Source organism: Macaca nemestrina, chromosome 8 (assembly GCF_043159975.1).
Source record: "Macaca nemestrina isolate mMacNem1 chromosome 8, mMacNem.hap1, whole genome shotgun sequence".
NCBI classification, from domain to species: Eukaryota; Metazoa; Chordata; class Mammalia; order Primates; family Cercopithecidae; genus Macaca; species Macaca nemestrina.
The window spans coordinates 146,859,420-146,882,677 of record NC_092132.1 but is presented as its reverse complement, the minus strand read 5'-3'; the positions used below and the strand labels follow the sequence as shown (position 1 = coordinate 146,882,677).

General features: G+C 40.8%; 1 long non-coding RNA gene across 5 annotated transcripts; it reads right to left on the bottom strand.

Annotated features, from left to right (window-relative positions):
* Positions 1–1,303: 1,303 nt before the first annotated feature.
* LOC139355943 (uncharacterized) lies at positions 1,304–9,460 on the bottom strand. 5 transcript variants are annotated; one of them, XR_011607279.1, is made up of 4 exons: positions 9,319–9,339; positions 4,157–4,260; positions 3,834–3,983; positions 1,304–1,515 (listed from the first exon to the last, which is right to left on the bottom strand). It is a non-coding gene; the product is annotated as an uncharacterized lncRNA (long non-coding RNA). The 5 variants fall into 5 exon arrangements; XR_011607280.1 differs by lacking the exon at positions 9,319–9,339 and adding an exon at positions 6,401–6,551; XR_011607278.1 differs by lacking the exon at positions 4,157–4,260 and having other exon boundaries at positions 9,319–9,460.
* Between the last annotated feature and the right edge of the window lie 13,798 nt (positions 9,461–23,258).

Here is a 23,258-nt window from a genome sequence, read left to right as displayed (position 1 = left end):
TGTACTAAAGTCAATTCACTGGTCAAGAGACAGCTGTGTCACTTACAATTTGAGGCAATTATTGATAGAACTGCTATAAACATTTGCATACATGTTTTCAGTTTGAACATACATTTTCATTCCCCTATGATAAATACCCTTGTGAGGGATTGTTGAGTCATTAGGTAAGTGTATATTTTACTTTACAAGGAACTGCCAAACTGTCTTCCAGAGTAGCCATACTATTTTGCATTCCCATCAGTGGTGATTGAGAGTTCAGTTTGGTACAATAAAGGAAGCTGCTAAGAGAAAAGATTATTAAGAAATTGCTTTTGGACTGTTTCAAAATGGGAGAAATTAAGTTACTGCTGAATGTTGGACTTTCCAGTCTAATCAGCAGTCTTCCGCTGTAAAATTTGATCTTATCTATGCTGAAAACAATTCCTTGGGTTGTAAGAAAATGGTCCTAAAGAAATCTTGATATTTGGAAAGGTGACTTTGGAGAGAAGAAAATAATCACTGCCTCTCTAAATCTTGATCCTCTGTAAATCAATGAGTTGATTTCAGTAATGTCTGAGTTCTGATTCTATGTGTTAATGCCTAAGTGCCAAGTTAAATATTTCTGTAGAAGGCCAACTTATTTTCCTAGCTGTTTAATAATCAACCTGGATCCATCACTTGATACCCAAGAGTCGTTAAGGGTCAAGGATACAGCAAGTGAGAACAACATCTCTGTGAGAGCTGAGTGTGTAGCTCACTCTTGTAATCCCAGCACTTTGGATGGGAGAAGCCCTTGAAGTCAGTCTGGCAACACAGCGAGATCCTGTCTCTACAAAGAAATTTTTATTAGCCAGGCATGGTGGCGCATGACTGTTGCCCCAGCTCCTAGGGAGGTTGAGGTGGGAGAATCGCTTGAGCCCAGTAGTCTGAGGTTGCAATGAGCCATGATCGTGCCACTGCACTCCAGCCCGGGAGACAAAGTGAGACCCTGTCTTCAAAATGAAAACAAAAATAAAACCTCTGTGACTTTTTAACTTATAGCCAACACACACACACACACACACACACACACACACACACTCACACACACACACACCCTTCATCCAAAATTCCATAGATTCACAGACATATGAACAGCATACAGGTGTCTTAGAGAATACCCATGTCAGTGGTTAGAGGGAAAGAAACTGAAATCTAGGAAAAGAAAGGTCTTATCCAAAATCAATCAGGGAGTTAGTGGTGTGACCAAATCCAGATTTTACATTCTCCTGCCTCTGGTTCAATGGCCTAAAAGTTAAGCATGTTATCAGAAAGAGGGTCCACATGGGTGGTGATGCCTTTATTAAGGAGAAGTCAGGGGCTGTGGTTCTCTTGGGCTACCCTGAGGCCCCTCCAGCTGTTGCAGCTACAACCTACAGCAGTGTTTGTACCGGCTTTTGCACTGTGCAGGCAGGATAGAGCAACCGTGGGTTTTTTGGTGCCTGCAGACACCACCCATGTGTTCACATTCATGGAATCTATCCTTTCTCTCATATCCTATAAGGGAAGAAGGGGAAAGAAACAAAAAAGTGAAATTATGTTTTAAAAAAGTTACTAGAATTCATCTTCTTTAGCACATGATAGTCCACAGGGCAAAACTGACTCTGCTTCTGTTGGTATGACGTGTGAACTTAGGACAGTTTTTACATCTCTAAATTATTTTTAAAAATTCAAAACCAAATTTTTGGTGATACATGAAAATTATATGAAACTCAAATTTCAATGTCCATAAGTAAAGTTCTAGATGACGACAGCCATGCTCACTTATTTACACATTATCTATGGCTGCTTTCACTGTACACAGGCAGAGATGAGTTGTTATGACAGAGATCACATGGTCCATAAAGCCCAAAGAATTCATTACCTAGTCCTTTACAGGAAAAGCTCACTGACTGCTATAGTAGTCTCTTCTGACTGTGCCACAAGGCTAGAAATATAAAATTCACTTCCCTCCACATGCTCTCCATAAAAGCTTTCTAAAGTGCCTTCCTTCTTCTTGACAGGGCAAAACGTTACAAGTATTGAGTGCAAATTAGTCAATAAGTATTTAATGAATAGATAACTAGATTGATGTCCTGAGTATTCTGATTCCTGAATGTGGTGCCTTCCATATTCTGTGAAGTGTGAGTTCTTTCATAGTTTGTGATCCTTTCAATGCCAAAGCCAAGACATAGAGTAGGCACCTGCCTTCCTGTGCTCAGTGAGCTAGGTTGGAAAGAGAATGACATAACATCCAGGAGGTTGAGCTTAGTCCTACAGAGAGCAGGTCTAGAGAGCCAGAGAGAGAATGACCAACAACCATAAGAAAAAAGTGAGTATGAAGTGTTTCCGTTAGAGTTTATGTCTCTTAAAAGCATGGCATTGTGATGGAAAGCATACTCAACTAGGATTAGGAATCTTGGTTTCTAATTCCTGATCCATCCACCACAACTATAGTTATTTGCAGCCAGGTTTTGCTATGTGAGTCACAGATGCTCCTAATCTCTCATAAGAAGAGAAGGATACATGTATAGATACAGGTATATATTCATATCTGAATCTACATCCATATCTATAGCTATGTATCTGTCTATCATCTATGTAATCTATCCTTTATCATCTATATTCTATTAACCATCTGTCTATCTATCTATCTATCTATCTATCTATCTAATTATCTATCTATGTCATCTATCATCAATCATCTATCTATCACAATCAGGCTGTTAGGCTATTCACCAAATAGATCTGGCTATTTTCCTGACACAAAGTAGGATTGCCTCCCTACCTTTGAGACTTACTTGGGTAACAAATTTTGAGCAGAAGTGATGTGTCCTTTCAGGGCTGAAGCCCTTACCTGCAAGTGTAAGAACCTCAGAGCTCTTTCCTTTGCAGTGGCCAACAGTAGTCAAGGTGGTGGCTGCTCCACCAGGGGGAGCTGAGCAACTACAGTGAGCAGTGCAGCCCTGTGGCCATGATGCATTTGTACCAGAAGTGGGAATTAAATCTTTGCTCTTTTAGGATACCAAGATTTGAATGTTGTTTTCACCACATCGTTACCTGGCCCATGCTATCATATGCAGAAGATTGCCAGGAAAATGAGAGACCTCTAGTTAAATTTGAATATCAGATAAACAATGAATAATCTTGTAGTATAAGCTTGTCCCAAGTGTTGCATGGGACATGCCCATATTTAAAACTGTTCGTTTTTGTATATAATTTAATAAGTAAATCTATTTTCAGGTACTGTTGAGTATTTGGTAAGAGGGTAATCTTGGGAATCAAACCAACTTAAGCTTGAATCTTGGCTTCAACATATACAATCCTTGTGACTTTGGACAAATGATGCCATTTTTTTGGACTCATAAGACAGGGCTAAAAAATACCTGCCCCAGAAATATTGTTATGAGGAGTACATGGGAGATAATATGTGAAAACACAACACATCTTTGCTGTGATGTCTGGTAAAGAGAAAGTGGTCAGCATTATTTGTTGTTAGTACTAGTGTTGTTGTTGCCATTGTTTTGATTCACATGGAAATGGTTTGTAAGCTGTGATGCTTACTATTAATGTTATCTATCACAATAGTTAGTTAAGTCTGGTATCTATTGCAACAACTAGATTAAGGTAATCTTGGGAAAAAATTTTAAATTTCTTTAAGCTTCTCTCTCCTGATTTGTAAAATGAAATTTGTTGTACATGCTGGGCTTTTTCTCAGCTATTCGGCTGTTCTGTTACTCCATATTTCAGTGCATCGTTGGCTGATGAATTAATTTGGCCCATGTCAGCTCCAAGGGCATCCACCTCATCATCCTCCAGGTGGACTCATAGCTTACCTGAGGCTGTTTGTATTAGACACCCAAGAAGGAGAAACAGAAGGAACAGCAGTCTCATGATGGGAAATGAGTGGTCAGGATTATACGATGACCTCACAGCCCGAAGGTAGCTCTTTCTCCAGTGTACATTAATTGACGAGGACAAGTGATCTGGGAATGAGTTTGAATTCAGTTGGGAAACTAACACAGGAATAGAAAACCAAATATTGCATGTTCTCACTTATAAATGAGAGCTAAGCATTGAGCAGACATGGACAAATATGGGAATTATAGACACTGTGAACTACTAGAGGGTGGAAGGAGGAGTTGGGTTAAAAAATTACCTCTCTGGTATTATGTTCACTACCAGGGTAATGAGATCCATACTCCAAAACACAGCATAATGCAATATTGCCATGTAACAAATCTGTGCATGTACCTACTGTACCTAAAACAAATTGAAATTTTAAAAAATGAACATACAGCAAATAAATGGGTCTTTTTTGAAATATTTTTGGGTAACTAATACTTAAATCCAAGAAGCAGCATTTTATTGCACTTTGGTTTCATTTTAGCCAATTTCTGCATGTGTGTGGCTAAGCACACCACAAGGGCGTGATGCAAAAATGACAAAAGAGATACGCTGAGCTACCTGCAAATGCCTTTCAGAAATAAAATAAAGCATCCCTTAGTGGTGATGCTTCTTCTCAAGAGCAAATGAATCCACTTAAAGTAAATCACTGCAAAATTTAAAAAGAAGAAGAAGAAGAAGAAAGAAGAAGAAGAAGAAGAAGAACAAGAACAACAACAACAACAATAACAACAACAACAACAACAACAGTTCAACCAGAGAGAAAAAGCTTGCATTCCTGATTCAAATGTTCAAATTACGCATGGGTGTAACCTTTGAATGTTCCATCTATGAACTCATGATTACAGATCCAAGTCTCCTCCTTTTCAAATAGAAGGGCTTCCGAGTAATTTTGCATTTTCTGGTGGATTTTCATTTTTGCTTATGACTCTGAGGTTTGGTGCCTTTTTTCCCTCAGAATAAATTATTATACAATAGTGATTTTGAGGATTCATCCATTTATTCATCTATCCTCATTCTTTTCATATCCCTGCATCTGTCAGCTTTCCCTTTGGAAATACAAAGAAAACCACCCTTTAAAAAAATTGTGTTTTTTCCATTCTATAAAAAAGTTTATTTTTAATGCCAGACCATGTAAGGGCAGCTATTTTAAAATTGCATTTTGATTAAAATTGAATTTTGAGTTAATGCACGATTACTTTCTGTCAACTGCCTGTTTCCACACATCTATGGATTAAATAAACCAATATTTAATACCATTGGCATTACATTATTTCAAGATCTGAAAGTGCTTCATGAATCATTAAGGAGAGGTTAAATTCTTCTTTACAAATTTCAATAGCATTTGGGGTACAGGGAGTTTTTTGTTACATGGATGGGATTATATAGTGGTGAATTCTGATATTTTAGTACACCTGTCACCTGAGCAGAGTACATTTTACCTAATGTGTAGTTTTGTATCCCTAGCCCTGCCCACCATCTGAGTCTCTAAAATCTATCATATCACTCTGCATGTCTTTTTGTATTCATAGCTTAGCTCCCACTTATAAATGAGAACATATGGTTTTTTGGAAAACCACCCATTTTAGAAGCTAAAAAAGGAGAAGAAATTCTGTAAATGGAAATTACCTTTTTTCCTTTGTCGAGTTGAATTTTTGATTTTTTTTTTTTTTTGTTACCCAGTTAAAAGAGATAATTCTAGGCAGACTCTTACCGTGTCAAAGTCTTGCATAGGTTACAACTAGGTGACCCATTAGCGGCCAAAGGATTTCTTAATCCATGTAGTACAATGCATTCTTATGGTAAAGGAATTAAACAGCAGGAAGTATACAAGGTAAAGCACTGAAATTCTTCCTTGTCTCTTTCCCCTCCACATCTGTGTTGCTTTATATTATTTCTACATCTCTCTCCTTCTCCACACCGTGAGCTTCTAAAGTAACAGGCACTGTCTGATTACCTTACTTCCTCAGCCCCTGAGCAGTACCTAGCAGAGAGAAGGTTCTCACGTATTTGTTTAAACAAATGAGACTTGAGTGAAAGAATCAATACATGGATGAATACATTGATAGAGGGAGGAAGGAGGTAAGGAAATGCTGCGGCCTAAATGTTTGAATGCTTGTGTCTCCCCATTCATCTGTTGAAATGCCAACCCCCAAGGTGGCGATGATATTAGGAGGTACGGGCTTTGGGGAGGTGATTAAGTCATGAAGCCAAAGCCCTTCTGATGGAATTGCTGCCCTTATAAAAAGAGGCCTGAAGGAGCTTGTTTGTACTTTTCACCGTGTGACAACACGGAGAAGGAAGCGGGCTCTCTCCAGACACCAGTGATGGTGTTCAATCTTGAACTTCCAGCCTCCAGAACTGTGAGAAGTAAACTTCTGTTCTTTGTAAGCCACCCTGTTTATATTACTTTTCAATAGCATCCCAAATGGACTAAGGCAGAAAGGAAGGAAGAAAACAAGAAAGGAAAGCAGGGAGGAAACTCAGGGATGCATACCTTTTGACCTCTCTAACAGTGGTTACCCTTCATTAATAATCAGTATGTGTTGAGAAGCCAAAAGACAGATTGTTGCTGAGACGTAGACATCAGAGAAATCAGCCAAGCTATGATGTAAGCTGTGGTCTTTGTGGAAATAGAGATTTTTTTTTGTACCTAAGAGCAAAAGAGCTCTAAAATCAGATAACCCTTGTTTCAAAGTTTTGCTCTGTCATTCATTAACTGAGTAATCTTGTGCAAATAACTCAACCTTTCAAAGCTCCAGTGTCTCCTGTTTATTTGGTGATGGCTATAGTGCCAACCTCCTAGTCTTTATCTCAGAAAAAAAAAAAAATCTTAGGGGGAGTCAGTTGCTACCAAATACCTGTCCACACAGAAAGTTGTGTTTTATCTAGGATCACCACAAGAGTTTCAACCCCATCAAAAAGTGGGTGAAGGATATGAACAGACATTTCTCAAAAGAAGGCATTTATGCAGCCAAAAAACATCTGAAAAAAGCTCACCATCACTTGTCATTAGAGAAATGTAAATCAACCTAAACTGTAAGAAGAATTTTTAAGTCAACTTCTGGATACCTGAAATCATACAAGATACTACTTTCCTCCATAAGGCCTGGAATGTCTCCAAAAAAATCCCTAAAATTTAAAATTTAATAAGGACAACTTTGCCTTTTAGGGTCCATAGAATTAGAGGCTGTTAGGGAAACTTTGGCCGTTTAGGGTGTGGGAGAAAGATGGTCTTAGATAAGACCTAAAATTGTAGGAACATACTGAATTTCACTTATCAAATGTTAGCATAACTTAAGTTTACAGAATTTAATGAAATAATGCTGAAACTCCTCTGTCACTCCAGTAAGAATGAACATTCTTGAACACCTATCACGTACCATGAATCTTGAAAGTGGTATCTTAGTTGACGTAACTTTTATAAGGGATAGGCATTTTCTCTGAGCAAGTCAGTGTAGGTTATACAAATAGTGATTGAGCTGGGATTTGAACTCTATCCACAATCAAAACTTTTGCTTAATTTACAGTCTTTCTTGCTAAGAAAGAAAGATAATGTTTTTTGAATAAAGGAACACATCTCTGGTGAGATAAACCAGCTCTGTGTGTTTGACAGCAAAAGAGCTAGAGGTTTAGAGAATGAACAGGGTCGTGCATAAAAGGTTGTCTGACTTGCACTTTCCTAACAAAGGGGAAACTCTGCATCAGGTGGAGCATGGTGGGTCAAGTGGGTAAAGGCTAGCGCTCCCTAAGCAAGCTCACCAAATAATTTATAACCCAAACAGAAATACTTTTTAGGGGCCTATTATTGATGGTTACGCTTGAACAACAGACATAAACTGGGACTGCCCCCAGATAATCTGGATATATCGCTACCCTGTCCCTAAGGAAACTCCTTTGTTGGTAACCACCAATTTCTCTGCTGCAGGCTTAGTTAAAGCCTTGGAGTTGATCACTGTCTCTGCATTGTCCTCCCCGTCACCACCCTGGAAATTGTCAACAACACATTGACCAATCATAGGGGTCTCCTAGGACACAGAGATCATTGATGGCACAGGCTCATCTTTCTAGCTCATTCCAGTTTTGTCTCTCGGCCAAAGATTATGGTAGGAAAAGACTTGAGAAAGAGTACCACCTTCTTCCACTGGGAAATCGTTCAGCAACTCAATTAGTATGCATTTCTGATTTTATGCTAAGGTTGAACACACTTTTACTTCTAACTACATACCATCCACAATCGCATCCTAAAAGAGACAGCATTGTCACGGTAAGCATTCTTCCAGGAGGAGATGCTGAGTGGGTTTTCCTGCTTACCCATTCTTGGGGGGTGTACAAATTCATCTGTCATCTCTTAGAAAATCCTCATCACACAAGGATAACATCAAATTATTTTTGGAACAAGGTAAGGGTATCAGTGAACAATTTCTTTAATATTGTAGCCCATGTATCACCTCCTGGGTTGGGAGGGGGTCTGGTGAGGATGCTCTAATCTGCCTATCCTCAGTCTCTCTGGGCACAAGCAGCCTCCTCCAGCCCCCTCCTCAGCCTGCCATCGATCAAGTCTTCATTCTTGCTCTTCATTTACCTCTGTCCTTAGACAACTGCATGAAACTCTCAGTAAATGAACTAAGTAGGTTTCTTACATTTTCCCTTGGTCCAGGGGAAAGGTAGAAATTAAATGTTTCCACTTTGAAATTTTCAATCAGTATTTGAACCCTTTAACACATAGAGATCTATTTTTGTTTAGTGATCCTGACCTGGAATAAAAGTAATGTTTCTGGTAAAATATTTTAAATAAATCACACAATTTAACACAGAGGCTGTGAGGATTTTGCCTCCTTGGCCTCAGCAATAGGACTTTTGTGATAGTAATGATGATGATGATGAAAATGTCTTAGTCCTTTTGTGATACTATAACAAACTACTTTAGAATGAGTCATTCATAAACAATAGAAATGCGTCACTCACAGAGGCTGGGAAGTCCCAGATCAAGACCCTGGCAGATTTGGTGTCTGGTGAGGGCCCATTCCTTATAGAGAGTGGCTTCTAACTGGACCCTCACAAGGTAGAAAGGGAAAGGGAGCTCTCTAGGACCTCTTTTACAAGGGTCTTAACTATTTGTGAAGGCTCTGCCCTCATGAACTAATCCCTTCCCAAAGGTTCCGCTTCTTAATACTATTGCATTGGGGATTAGATTTCAGCATGAATTTTGGGGGAGAGACACAAACACTCAAACCATGGCGAATAATGATGGTGATGATAATACTGATAATAATAATAATGCCACTAGAAAGTAAAGTGGAGGCTGAAAGCTGTTGTCTACATTCCTGTCTCCTACACTTGCACCCTGAAAGCAATCCTCTTTATTGCCTCCCACTCCTTCTTTAACCCCAGTTGGTCCTACTGGAAACCCACCTTGCAGTTGGTTCCTCCACCCTCCACAGGCTGTGTGCTGTATGTCCCTTTGGGCAAGGACACCTGAGAGCAGCTTCCAGTGACCACATAATTAGGGGTCAGATCAATGGGCAGAGGCAGGGCTGAGTTAGGTCATGCAGAAGGCATTATGACCCTAGTGACAGAAGTCAGGTTTGAGTGGCAGTGAGGGAAAGAAGTGTGGTAGGATGTGGGGACTGTGCAGGCACCCCTTTCATAGGGTTTCCCTTAAAAGCTGGGCAAACACAAAAGATGACAGCTCTTGTGTGTCCAAGAAGTGTTTTTCTTTTAGTTGGCATAGATGCAGTAGAGGGGAATAAGAGATAGAGCAGGTGAGAGAAAGAATTGCTGGAGTCCTGATATGGTTTGGCTTGGTGTCTCCACCCAAATCTCATCTCCAATTGTAATTCCCATATGTCAAGGGAGGGATCTGGTGGGAGGTGATTAGATCATGGAGGCAGTTTCTCCCATGCTGTTCTTGTGACAGTGAGTGAGTTCTCATGAAATCTGATGGCTTAAAAATGGTGCTTCCCTCTTCTCTGTCTCTCCTATGAGCCTTGGTCGTTTCTATGAAAAAAACATATTAAGTTCAGTAACTTGTTGTGAGTTTTTCATCATTTTTTTTCTCCATTAAACAAACGTAGGCTTAGGTCTTTTGTGTTACTAATTTTTGCTCAATTCATGATTTGAAACCAAGATATAGTCGACCTTCTGTGTTGACGGGTTCAACATCTGAAAATATTCAGGAAAAAAAATGTGTCTGATCTGAACATGTATAGGCTTTTTTTGGTCATTATTCCCTAAACAATATAAGATAACACCCATTTACTTAGCATTTACATTGAGTTAGGTATTACAGGTAATCTAGAGATGATTTAAAGTACATAGCAGGAAATGTAAAGGTTATATGATAATTCCATGCCATTTTACATCAATCACTTCAGCATCTGAGGAATTTCATATCCACAGAGGGCCTGAAACCAATCCCTCACTGGATACCAAGGGTCAAGTGTATTTGTTAATTACTGTTGAAGTAGCAAATTGTCATTAACTTTAGTGGCTTTAAACAACACTAATTAATTATCTTACACTTTGGGGGAATAAAATATCCAAAATCCAGGTGTCAGCGGGACTGTGTTCCTTTCTAGAGTCTCTAAGTGAGAATCTTTGTTTGCTGTTTTGTTTTGTTTTGTTTTGCATTTTCAAGCTTTAGAAGCTGCCCAGCTTTCTTGGCTTGTGGCTTCTTCATCTCAAAGCCTGCAATGCCTGTCAAGTCATTCTCACATCACATCATGAAGACACTGACTGTTGTGTCTCTCTTTCCAAATTTAAGGATGCTTTTGATTACATTGGTCTCATTTACCTAATCTAAGATAACCTCCCTATTTGAAAGTCAGCTGATTAGCAACCTTAATTCTATATGCTAACATTAATTCTCATCTGCTATGTAAAGAAGCATACTCATAGGTTCTAGGAATTAGGATGTGGACTTCTTTGGGAGGCCATTATTATGCCTACTACATCTAGTAAAATAAAACTCAGTGGTGTAGCAAATAAATACTTTGGCCACAAAAATTGTCTTTAAGGGAGAAAAATGTCTGTGAATAACTTTTGAGTATATGGACATTGCAAATATCATGGGATATGTAATGTAGACTCTACCTAAACTTCCAGGCACCAGGAGAGCAACAAGTTCACTCAAACTAAAAATGTCACATATTATAAAAATTAAATGACTAAATAAATACACTATTAGACAGGCCTGGGATCAAGGTGAGGTGGGTAAGTTTGAGCTGGGCAATAGCAGGATTAGATTCTGTCCTTATTTAAAACTGGAATATTTTGTTGATCATGGGTTACTTTTGAATCAATTATTTTTTACAAAAAAAATGCATTATAAGATCATCTATCTTGAGTGCAGAAGTTTTTGATCCTCAAATTTTGCACCTGCATCTGGTGCCTCCCTCGCCTCTTGGCCCTGTTAAAGGATCTAGACAAAATCCCTAGGTCTGATTTTTTTTTTCCAATTTTGATACTCTAGGAAATCCAACGGATTATTTTAGATGAAAATGCATTTAGCCAGAGGTTGACGGTATGCACATTAAGTGAAGAGTTAATATCAAGAAGCAGAGAGCTTCATAGACATGTAGAGTATTCCTGCAGAGATCACGATTTCACTATCAAACCCTCCCAACGAGAGAGGGCAGGGCTAGGCAGGTATCTTGATGCTTCCCCTTAGAGTCTATGCTGTCTTTCTTCTTAATATTTGCTCCCCTCTCGTTGTGTTCTGTGCTATATTGCCTTCATTTAACTGTACCTTCTAAAAGGACCTGTTTTTAAGAGCTTTTGCATGAATCGAAATTATGTCTAGATGTGAGGAAATGCTTTGTGCAATTCAATTTTGCCATTAAATGTATAATAATTTATGAAGTAACACCTCTTCCTCAATGACCAGTGCATACATGAATAAGAGAAAGTCCATACCTGTAGAGAGCTCATAGACTAATGGAGAAGTAAAACTGTATCCACATGAGCAGGAGGCACAATTGCATAAGCAGCCTAAACCAGAAGGAGGGAGTGCTTGTGAAGAACAGGAGGTCAGGGCGTTCCCTCCTTAGTGGATCACCCTGATTCCAGGAGGAAAAAGGTCTTTGAGCTGGGACAATAATGAGTCACAGTCTTCAGGGAAGATATGGGGTAGGTGAGGGCATGCAAGGAGAGGAAGTAGGAGGAGCAAAGCACAGGTTATAGGAAAACAATGGGAATAATTGGGGAAGGTCAAGGGTCCTAAAGGGAACAGATGTCAATGAACCTGGAAAGCATTCCAGGTTCTGGGAACTAAGCCTCCCCCAAATCACAGCAGTGCCAGTCTCCTTGTCAGAAACGTACGACTCATAATCATTCACTCACAACTCATGATCCTGATGGAAAAGCTCAGGCTTGGAAAAGAAACTCACCATGGATTTATTCAAGATGATACTGACACAGACTTTGTGTCTTTCTGACATGGGGTTTGGAATTCTAACATCCTATTGCTCTTGTTGGTTTTGGGTTACTGGAGGAGCAACCCAAAAAATTTCTCCTGTACCATCCCTGACCTCTGGTCTGGGGAGCTGGGAAGGACATTCCAAGGATGTCAGAGATTGGCTTGTCCAAAACCAACATTACACAGTCACAATTACAATTACTAAGACCAAGATTCCACATCTTTGAACACCGTAGCTTCATTTGGTTTACATGTCGCATGTCTCTGCTGAGGGAGCCCTTTCTGAACCCACATCAACCACAGCAACTTCTTGGACTCCTCATTACTTTTTGCAGCATTTTATTCTGTCATGCCCATAGGTGCCAATCTGTTTCAAGCTTGTAGAGCAAACATTCAGAACACACACACCTTTATTCCTGTGTCAGCTAGCAGGGTTTCTTATATCTTTAGAAAAAACCTGAAGAAAGGAAAAAATGAAAAAAAGAAAAAAAAAAAAAGAAGCAATAAACGATAAGCAAACCAAAGAACAATAGGAGCGATAGGGTGCTGGAATTCAAAATCCCATGTTAGAAAGGCACAAAGCCTGTGTCAGTATCATCTTGAATCAGTCTGCGGTGAGTTTCTTTTCCACGTCTGGGCTTTTTCATCATAATCATGAGACATGAGTGAATGATTTTGTGAACCTCAGTTTCTTAAAAGGAGGCTGGCCCTGCTGTGGTTTGGGGATGCTTAGTTCCTGGAACCAGAATGTGAAAGACTGATCTCTGCTAAGTGACCGGGGCCTCCAGATGGGCTCAGGTAGGAGCTCAACAAGGATTTTTTGAGAATTCAGCTCCACTACAAAAAAATAACCTCAAAGCTACCCTACCTCCATTTACACACACAGGCCAGTAACCTCTGCTTTCCAAATCATGAAGTCCATTAAGTATTTGAACTGAGATGGAAGAAAAAGATGTGGCTTAAAGGGTAGAAATTGTTTAATGTGAATTTAATATAAAAGTACCTTAGGGCCAGGCCCAGTGGCTCACGCCTCTAATCCCAGTACTTTGGGAGACTCAGGTGGGTGGATCACCTGAGGTCAGGAGTTTGAGACCAGCCTGGCCAACCTGGTGAAACCCTGTCTCTACTAAAAATACAAAAATTAGCTTAGTGTGGTGGTGGGCACCTGTAATCCCAGCTACTCAGGAGGCTGAGGCAGGAGAATCACTTGAACCTGGGAGGTGAAAGTTGCAGTGAGCCAAGATAGTGCCATTGCACTCCAGCCTGGGTGACAGAACGAGACTCCGTCTCAAAAAAAAAAAAAAGAAAAAAAAGAAAAAAAAAGAAAAAAAAAAGAGGGACAGGGAGGGGCAGTGAGAGGGAGGCTGGGAATAAAAAAAAAAGAAAAGAAAAATAAAGTAGCTTACAATTAAAAACAATAATTAATAGTAGAAGTAAATCTTTGTAATGAATTGTTTCTAATCTCTAAATTCTGTTCTCCATCTCACCCTTCCATTTGTCCTCCCTCCTTCCCCTCCTCCCTCCCTCCCTTTTGTCTCTTCCTTCCTACTCTCCTAAGTGGTGGAATATCGCCAGTGTCTGGTGCCTCCAGGAACGCCGCTGCTTCTCTGTAACCCAAACGCATAAACAATATGGATAAAATGAGGCTTTTTCAATGTAATTTCTATCAGATTTGATATCTCAGGTCTTGGTCTCAAATTATCTTTCTCTCTCCCTCCCTTCCACTCTCCTTTTCTTCCTTCACCCTTTTATTTTATTCTTATAATATCAAGGAGAAAATAAAATTAGGCATTCGATTTTAAAAGTGGCGTTCAATAGGCTTTTTTGTTCTGTGAACCTAGAGCAGCCACAGAGGGTAAGCGTTCTCCAGAGCCTTCCATCTGAAAAGACGAAGGGCCAGCGTCCCAAACACAACTTCCCAAAGTACGGGCTGTGCCTTATCATTCCCTAAAATTCTCTAGGTCACTCAAATCTACACTTTAAATTCAAAAATTTAGAAAATGACATTCTATATTTACTTCTTTGGATAAAATCAAAATTTCTCGCTTTTATTGAAAAATAAAAGTCACCTGACAGGTTTCAACCATCGTTTTCGCGGTCATAGAGTGAAGATCAGGGAGGAGATGAGATTTACAAGCTACTGGGCCCCTCTGGCTTAGAAGAGGGAGTGAGGCAGCCATGAGGCTTTTAAACTCCTTTCATATTGAAGGAAATAGAGTTTGGTTCAATAAAGCAAGGCATGCAATCTACTCAGTCTAGAAGTGAGCGTAGAAGAAAGAGAGAAATGGAGTCAGGCTGTAGGCTGTAGGGGAAGACAGGGAGAGAGGGAGTGCCCTGACACTGAGAGAAATACAAGAGGCAGAGAAAGAAGAAAGAGAGACAAGGGAGAGATACAGATATAAGAGAGACAGAGAAAAAGAGAGACAGAGAAAAAGAGAGACAGTGTCTAAAGCCATATCACCTTGAACACATTTGATCTCCTCTGATCTTAGCAGAGGCCGATCCCTGAAGCTAAGCAGGGGTGGGCCTAATTAGTACTTGGATGAGAGAGAAAGAGGTGAGAGAGTGGCAAGAGAAAGTCTCTACCCCATTTTTTCACTTGTCCAAACCTCCTGTTTCCCTGACCCATCTCACGTGGAAGAGGCATCCGGAATATGAAGAGGAACGAGAAGAGAAGATACAGAACCTTCATGGGCAATGGCTGGGAGCTTCACCACAAGCTGAGGCTGGGGAGGACACCGAGCCTTCCACCTAAACAGGTCTTGGCCCCTGGTCACTGGGCAGAGTTTGGAACAGGTATTGCCTGCCATGTTAGTGATTACAGTGATTGAAACTAACCACCTTACCGGGGCATCAGAGAAATGGCCCTCTGACAGCAAAGTACACCCAGGAGCTCCTAGGCAAATTTGGACTCAGGAAACCCCAGGACATCCCCTTGTTCTGCTCATAGGACCAGGACTTCTTTCTGTCTTGCACCATTTGGGACCTGGGATGTGAATGGAGTGAGGGGCAATGCCTTTCTTATAGGGGAACAGTCTCAGGGCCTGTGAACTGGAGATCACCTGCCTGCTCTGTGGGATGTCATGTTTTTCCTGAATGTCTAGGGACAGTCTCAGGCCAAACTGTGAGCTGGTTCCATCTAATTCTATCTATTGCTGGAACATTCAGCTCCTGGGGATGAAACAGGGTTGGCTCAAACCCAGGGCCCCTGGAGGGGCTCACAGCTTCTGGCAGTACCAGGAGCATGGTGGGCCCCGTCCTCCCAGCAGATCCGAACTGGTGAAATTCATGTGAAAGTTGCCCTGAAACTCCCTATCTTCCCCCCGGGACAGAGACGAGGCTGATGGGTGCCCATTTGCTTCCTCTGAGAAGGAGAATGGGAGGGTGGGATTGTGACTACATGTGTCCCCTCAGAGTCCACCCAGGCCCAGCCAGGAGGTGGCCTATGGCCACACTTGAGTTCCTTCCACTCACACTGTCACTCAGGGAACGTCCGCTCCACAGGACTTCAGGGCTTTGCGAGCCAGGGCTTTCTCTGCTTTCCACAGACGTCAGCGCTAAGGGAGTTCACTGCCATTGGGATTTGGTGGAGAAGCACGGAGTGGGGCTGCAAGGCCTCCACGTGGTCTCCATGTTGGTGATGGGACCCACTTCTGCAGAAGCCCTGTGTTTTCAGGGCTGTGTGAGGTCTCTGGGGACTCTCAGGACTCTGTCCTTCCTCCATAACCCAGAGTAGCAATCGGTGGCCACAGGCAATGAACAGAGCCCCTGGTGCCAGATGCTCAAGGGTGGGGCTTTTCACGGGAAAATAAGTGGCATTCATCCTGGTTCCTCCCTCTTTGGATGTAAGGGAAGTTTGAGAGACGAGCAGGCCCCAGTGTCAGTGTCTATACTGTCACGGAAGTGTAGCAGTGACAGACTTGGGGACAACGAGCCTCGAGCCATGGTCTACACTGAAAATGTCACACTTTAAGAACTCACAGTTTGAGGCAGGCCAGAGGTGTTTTTAAAGAAAGCTGCAATGCATTGTATGACCAAGATCTTTAATGTCTTTCTTATCATGAAAGAAAGTTTCTGATGGGGTATGCGAAGAGAGGGCTGGGTTGGGTGCCCTCAGAACTGCTAAAAGAATCTGCATCCGGGGCTGCTGCTGCCTCACCAGGGAGTCACTTCCTCTGACAGGGCTTTGTTTTCCTCTGTGCCGAGCAGGCTGGAATTGAGGGGCAGACTCATTCATTCCTGACACTAAAACTATTTATTCCTGGCCAAGGAAGCCAAACAGAAAAACTGAATGTGAAAAAAAAAAAGTCTATATGTGCTCTAAATTAATAAATAATTTTAAAAATATACTTTCTACGTCACTGTCACCTCTTGAAAGTAACAAGCAAATGTCATGACACTTCACCCTAATTATCTCAGCATGGATCTGTTATAAATAAGGAAAAAAATCCCGCATCAATCACAATACCATTTATGCACATTAACAAGAAAAATTCCCTGGCCTGAACACTGGGACAGGAGCCGTAGGTGCTCAGGAAGCAAACTGTCAGTAAATTATTGCCAAACAAAAGTGTGTGCATAGACATTGAAATTGTTCCAAGAATAACTTGATGGCTGTCGATTTTTCTGGGTACATGTTCAATCTGGATTCACACATCGAATTAGGTTGTCACACCTCTCTCTTTGTTGAGTAAATATTCTTAAGGAAATGCCATGGTACTTGGCAAGGGGCCTTACTGGAGTTATTACATAACTCTTACATGTAAATAAGAGTTTGAGTTAAGAAAGTGGTTCCCATCTTTTTCATGTGTGGCATCACTCCCGATGGATATGTTCTTAATGACTCCTATGCTTAACATGATTATTATAAAAGTAATACACTCGCATTTAAAAACTCACACATAGAAGAGCATGAATTTCTCCTATAATCCCATCGCAAAACCGATAGCATTGTGGTTTTATACTTGTCCTCTCTAGATCTCAGTACATTTGTGAGACCTTGTTAGAGAAGGAGGTGAAATTGCTCTGAAATAGGAAAGTCACTGTGACATGCAGCGCCTCTGTGTCCCTGGGGAAGAAGCCACCAAGCCTTAGGTAACATTGGCCTGGTCGCTCAAGGACAGCTGGGCTGACTGTTCCCATGAAGATTCCTATGGTTGCAGCTACTTCTTTTTTCCTGGAACAGCCCAACCTGACTCCTTCATAGCAGTGTTCATCCTGGTGATGAAGTGTTTGATAAAGATCAAGGGAGGAGTACTTTTGTCTTAAAGGTAGGGTGATTATCTTGCTTCAGCAAGGAAGACTATGCACCAGCATAGACAAGGGGTTTTTCCCAAACCAGAGGCTGTTATCTGTGGCAAACTGGTTCAGTTCCCCAGGTAAGAGTGGGCATTCCTTCAGAAAGGCTCCCAGAAAGCAAAGTCTCTCATATCTATAATTTTAGAAAGCAAAGTTTCTTTGCACTGTGTCCTCAATGGTAAATAACAGAAGCACTTTTACTGGCTCTCAACGCTGGAGGCAGGGCCAACTTCATGAGCTTGAGGACTGGGCAGTGACACAGGGACATGCCCACAGAAGGGTCAGTGCCTGGTATCAGGCTCTGCTGACACCCTCTTGACCTTCTTAGTTTTTTCTTTGAACTTGTGTTTTGTAAGTGAAGCCCACTGAGACAATGGAGCAGGCGCATGGGCAGGGTGGCTATGAAGGGGTCGAAGTGGGCAGGCTCAGGCCAAGGGATATGAAGGCCACATGCTAAAGCTTGCTGCCCTGAGCACAGGGCCTTGGAGTGGCCCAGGCACGTCTGGACTGGGAAGGAAGATGGCAACAGACCAGGATGGGAGGCGGCAGCAGCAGCAGCAGCAGTGTCCTCAGCCCTGGGGTGAAAGGAGGGTCTCTGTGTGGAGGCAGCCCCGAAACCTCTGTGCCTGTGCTTTCTCAGAGTCATCCTTGGAGCTTCTGCACAAACATTTACCCCCTGACCTGAGCACCGGGACAGGAACCATAGGTGCTCAGATAGCAAATTGGGAGGAGAGAATCACAAAACAAAAGTGTGCCCGTGGACATTGCAATAGAGTATGCCAGTGACAGAGTATACCGGGGATAGAGTATACCAGGGAGAGAGTATACCAGGGAGACAGTATATCAGTGACAGAGTATACCAGGGATAGAGTATACCAGGGATAGAGTACACCAGGGATAGAGTACACCAGGGATAGAGTACACCAGGGATAGAGTACACCAGGGATAGAGTACACCAGGGATAGAGTACACCAGGGATAGAGTACACCAGGGATAGAGTACACCAGGGATAGAGTACACCAGGGAGAGAGTATGCCAGGGAGTTCTTGGAATTCCTCAGAGGGTTTAGAGTTCTTCAAGGTGTTATCCAAGGCTCAGAAATAGAAATTAAATATATAATGATAGTCACAGAACCTCTGATGGGACGGGCATGGTGGGTCACATCTGTTATCCTAGCACATTGTGAAGCTGAGGTTAGAGGAATGTTTGAAGCCATGTGTTGGAGACCACACTGGGAGGTATAGTTAGACCCCATTTTGAAAAAAAAAAAAAAAAGATTAGCTGAGCACCATGGCACATGCCCATAGTCCTAGCTACTTGGGAGGCCGAGGAAGGAGGATCACATGAGTTCAGGAGTTTGAGGCTGCAGTGAGCCATGATAACCTCTGGTTAACAGATGGGGAGCATATCTCAAAAAAAAAAAAAAAAAAAAGAAAGAAAAAGAAAAGAAAACTTCTGATCAATCAATTATTAACAAGTCGAGTAATTTAAAAAATAAAGTTCTTCTTGTTAAAGATACAACAATAGAATTCGAAAACAAGAGTTTTGAATAAGTTACAAATCGTGATGCCACATTTGGTCGGCTACGGGTCTCTGCAACTTACAGAACATGTCAGAAGATGCATCAATATTCCACAGGAGAAACTTACATTTAAAATTAAATTCAAACTTCCATAAAACTGATTTGCTTGAAGAGTTCAATCCTTTGAAAAAAATAGTTCCACAAGAACCAGCAGCTCCAGATATACTAAAATGTGTGTCAAAATAATTTATCCCAGTGTTGTCAGACGTTAGATAATATTCCAGAAACAGTTGCTTCAGCAGATTCTTTTCAAAAGGAAAAATGAAGTTGTTCAAGGCATAAAGTTCGTTGACCTAATAAATAAATTGACAGAAAAATTGGCTAGAAAAATTATTGGAATCTTCTAGATCCAATTAATAAAGTAATATTATTTATTCTATTAAAACTATGACACTGATTTCTGGTGGGGATTTTTATGATTCTGTTGTTACTCTTCTATAAATATTATCCCTATTACATATTTCAAATGATAAAAAATATAGGCTTGAGAAAGCTGAATATCCTCCCGCCTTTCACGACACTTTCTTCTGCTGTTCTTCGAACAAGGTGCCCCGCATTTCCATTTTGCACTGAGCCTTGGGAATTTTGTAGCCGGCCCTGCCATCGCCATTTTTATACAAGTTATCTCATTTGATCCTCAGAAGCAAACATGCCAGGGCGGTATTACCCAGGTTTACAGAGGCAGGTCCTGGAGCCTAGAAAGGTTAGAGGACATATTCAAAGTCACTTGGCTACTATGTGGCAGAGATGCAATTTGAAATAAAATCTCCCTCTCTTCAAAGTCCATATTCCTAACCACCGCCACATGGTGTCCTGATAACCTCCCCTCTTCCTCTTCCTACAACCCCAAAGCTACAGTAATGCTCTGCCTAAGGCCAGAGTCCATGGAGCTACTGTCATCCTCTCCCATCTCCTGAGCTGAGTGCTGAGTCCAGAGCCTGGCCTGACCTGCAGGAGGTGAGGGAATGAGCGCGCAGTTACTGCCACCTGTTGGCGGCTCATCTATCTGACCCTGAAACGCAGATTAATCTCAGTCTCCTGGCTGCCTGAAGCCTGGATGTGCACCTGAGACTTCTAGTAATTTCTCATTTCCCCTAATGAACCTATTGAGAGTTCTCACAATTTTATGCATTCTCTCAAGCAATTAGCTTTCATTTATTTATTTTTAATGTTCTCTTTTGTGTCCACATTCTTTTTTATTCACTCATTTTCCTGTTTACTTTCGGCTTCATTTGTTCTTTTTCTCCCCCAGGGTTTTTACAGTGGAATATTCGATTGTCTATTTCTGAGCTTTTCTACTTCCCATTATAATAGCAGTTAATGTTATGAATTTCCCTCCAAGCACTGCTTTAGCTGTATTGCCACAAATTTTGGTATGTTATGTTTCCATTTGCTGTCATGTGAAAACATTTTTAAATTTCTCCTTTGACTCATTAGAAATATGTTGAGTAATGTCCAAATATGGTGGGAATTTTCCAGCTATTTTCCTTTAATCACAGTTTCATACATTCCACTGTGGATAGACATTGTGTTTCATATGATTTTAAATTGCTTTGATTTTTTGTTTCTTAGACCAGTACGAGCTCTCTTAGATAATATTTTAATGCATTTTACTGTTATTGGGAGGAGTGTCCCATAAAGCTTAAATAGGTCGCAATGGATGATACTGTTATTCAAGTCCTCTCTATCTTTATTTATACTTTGCTGCTAAAAAAAAAAATCATTTCAAAGAAAAAAGAGTTGAAATATTCAATGATAATTGTTAATTTTTAAATTTCTTCTTTTAGTTCTATTAATTTCTATTTAAGAACTTTGAGATTCTCTTATTAGGTGCATACTAATTTAATAATAATAATATCTGTTCTTGGTGATTTAACAACTTTATCATTGGAAAACATAGCCTCTTTACCAGTAATAATACACCTTGCTGTAAGATCTACTTTGATTTATAGCCAATTAGCCAATACAGCTAATTCTGTTTTCATTAGATTAATGATTCCATACTATAATTCTTTCTACCCCTTTACTATGAACCTATCTTTGTCCTTACATTTGATAAAGACGTTGGATTTTTATAGACAGCATGTATTTGGGTCTTGTTTTATACTACAAGTTTGCTAGTGAGGAATTCTCTTAGTTTTTGTTGTTGTCATTAGAAAATGCCTGGCCGGGAGGCTGAGGCAGGAGAATGGCATAAACCCGGGAGGCGGAGCTTGCAGTGAGCTGAGATCCGGCCACTGCACTCCAGCCTGGGCGACAGAGCGAGACTCTGTCTCAAAAAAAAAAAAAAAAAAGGAAAATGCCTGGCCTTCCGCATTCCCCTCTATGCACACAAATAATGTCATCTGCTTGGAATGAACCTAGTCTACCATTTCTCAGTCAAGGAAACCCGGACATTAAGAAATTCACCCAAGGCTGAGTGTGGTGGCTCATGCATGTAGTTCCCAGCACTTTGGGAGGCCGAGGCAGGCGGATCACGAGGTCAGGAGATCAAGACCTTCCTGGCTAACATGGTGAAACCCTGTCTCTACTAAAACTATAAAATATTAGCTGGGCGTGGTGGCAGGCACCAGTAGTCGCAGCTACTCAGGAGGCTGAGGCAGGAGAATGGCATGAACCTGGGAGACAGAGCTTGCAGTGAACTGAGATCCAGCCACTGCACTCCAGCCTGGGTGACAGAGTGAGACTCCGTCTCTTCCAAAAAAAAAAAAAAAAAAAAAAGTGAAAAAGAAAAGAAAAGAAAAGAAAATGCCTTTACTTATTATTGGAATCTGTGTTTAGCATTGGTCTAGAAATGTATTTTTGCTTGTAAGGGTCCTATGTTGACATAGTTTTCTTCATTTGGTACTTAAATATGTCACTTTATTTTTTCTACTTCTGTAAGCAGTGTCTTCTCTCAGCATGTTTTTAAGATTTTCTCATGATTTTTGATTCAAAACAATTTGATTATTTATGGTTTGGCTCTGTGTCCCTACCCAAATATCATCTGGAATTATAATCCTATAATCCCCAGTGTGGGGAGCAGGACCTGGTGGCAGGTGTTGATCATGGGGAGGTGATTTCTGCCATGCTGTTCTCATGATAGTGAGTGAATTCTCAAGAGATGTGATGGTTTTATAAGTGGCAGTTTCCTTCTGTGCTTGCTCTTGAGCTCTGTCTCTCTTCCTCTCTCTTTCTCTCTCTTTTTTCTGACACCATGGTAGACTTGCTTGCTTCCATTTCACCGTCCATCATGAGTGTGAGATTCCCGAGGCCTCCTAGTCATGCTTTCTGTTAATCCTGAATAACTGTGAGTCAAAGAAACCTCTTTTATTTCTAATTATCCAGTCTCATGTAGATCTTTACAGCAGTCTGAAAATGAACTTGTGTAATTATGATATTCTTGTTCTGTTTTTTTAAAATAATTATTATTCTTTGATGCCTTTCAGTACCAAATTTGTATGTTTCTAGTCTCATGACATTAATAAAAATAGGCTATTATTTCATTAACTTTATATTTTCTCCTGGAACTTCTTTCTGCCTTCCATCCACGTAGGTGCTGGATTGCTTGATATTTCTATGAAGTGCACTGTTTATTTTTTATCCAGCCTTTTATTTTCTCCCTTTGCTTCATTTCCTCATTTGTTTGTGTTAATGTAGACTCAGCCTTACTGATCCTTTCTTCTATGCTGTCATACGTCGTAAATCCAATTCAGAATATATTTTTGTTCACACGCTCATTTTGTTCTATTGCTGGAGGGTCCATTTTGTTCTTTACATGTGTTCTTCCTCATCAAAAAGGTTTACTCTTCAGCCCTTGACATATTTATAACTTTTGTGATAGCTCCTTTACATTCCTTTTTCTAATCCTAGTATCTTTGTCATTATTGGGTTTGTTTTTACTGAATGACTTTTCTGCTAGTTTTGGGCCATATTTTCCTACTTCTTTTCATGCTTGGAAATCTTTTATTGGAATCAGGATCTAATAAGGCCTATGTTTTTTTTTTTTTAATTAGGAAACAGGGTCTTGCTCCGTTGCCCACGCCGGAATGCATTGGGGCAATCTCAAGTCACAGA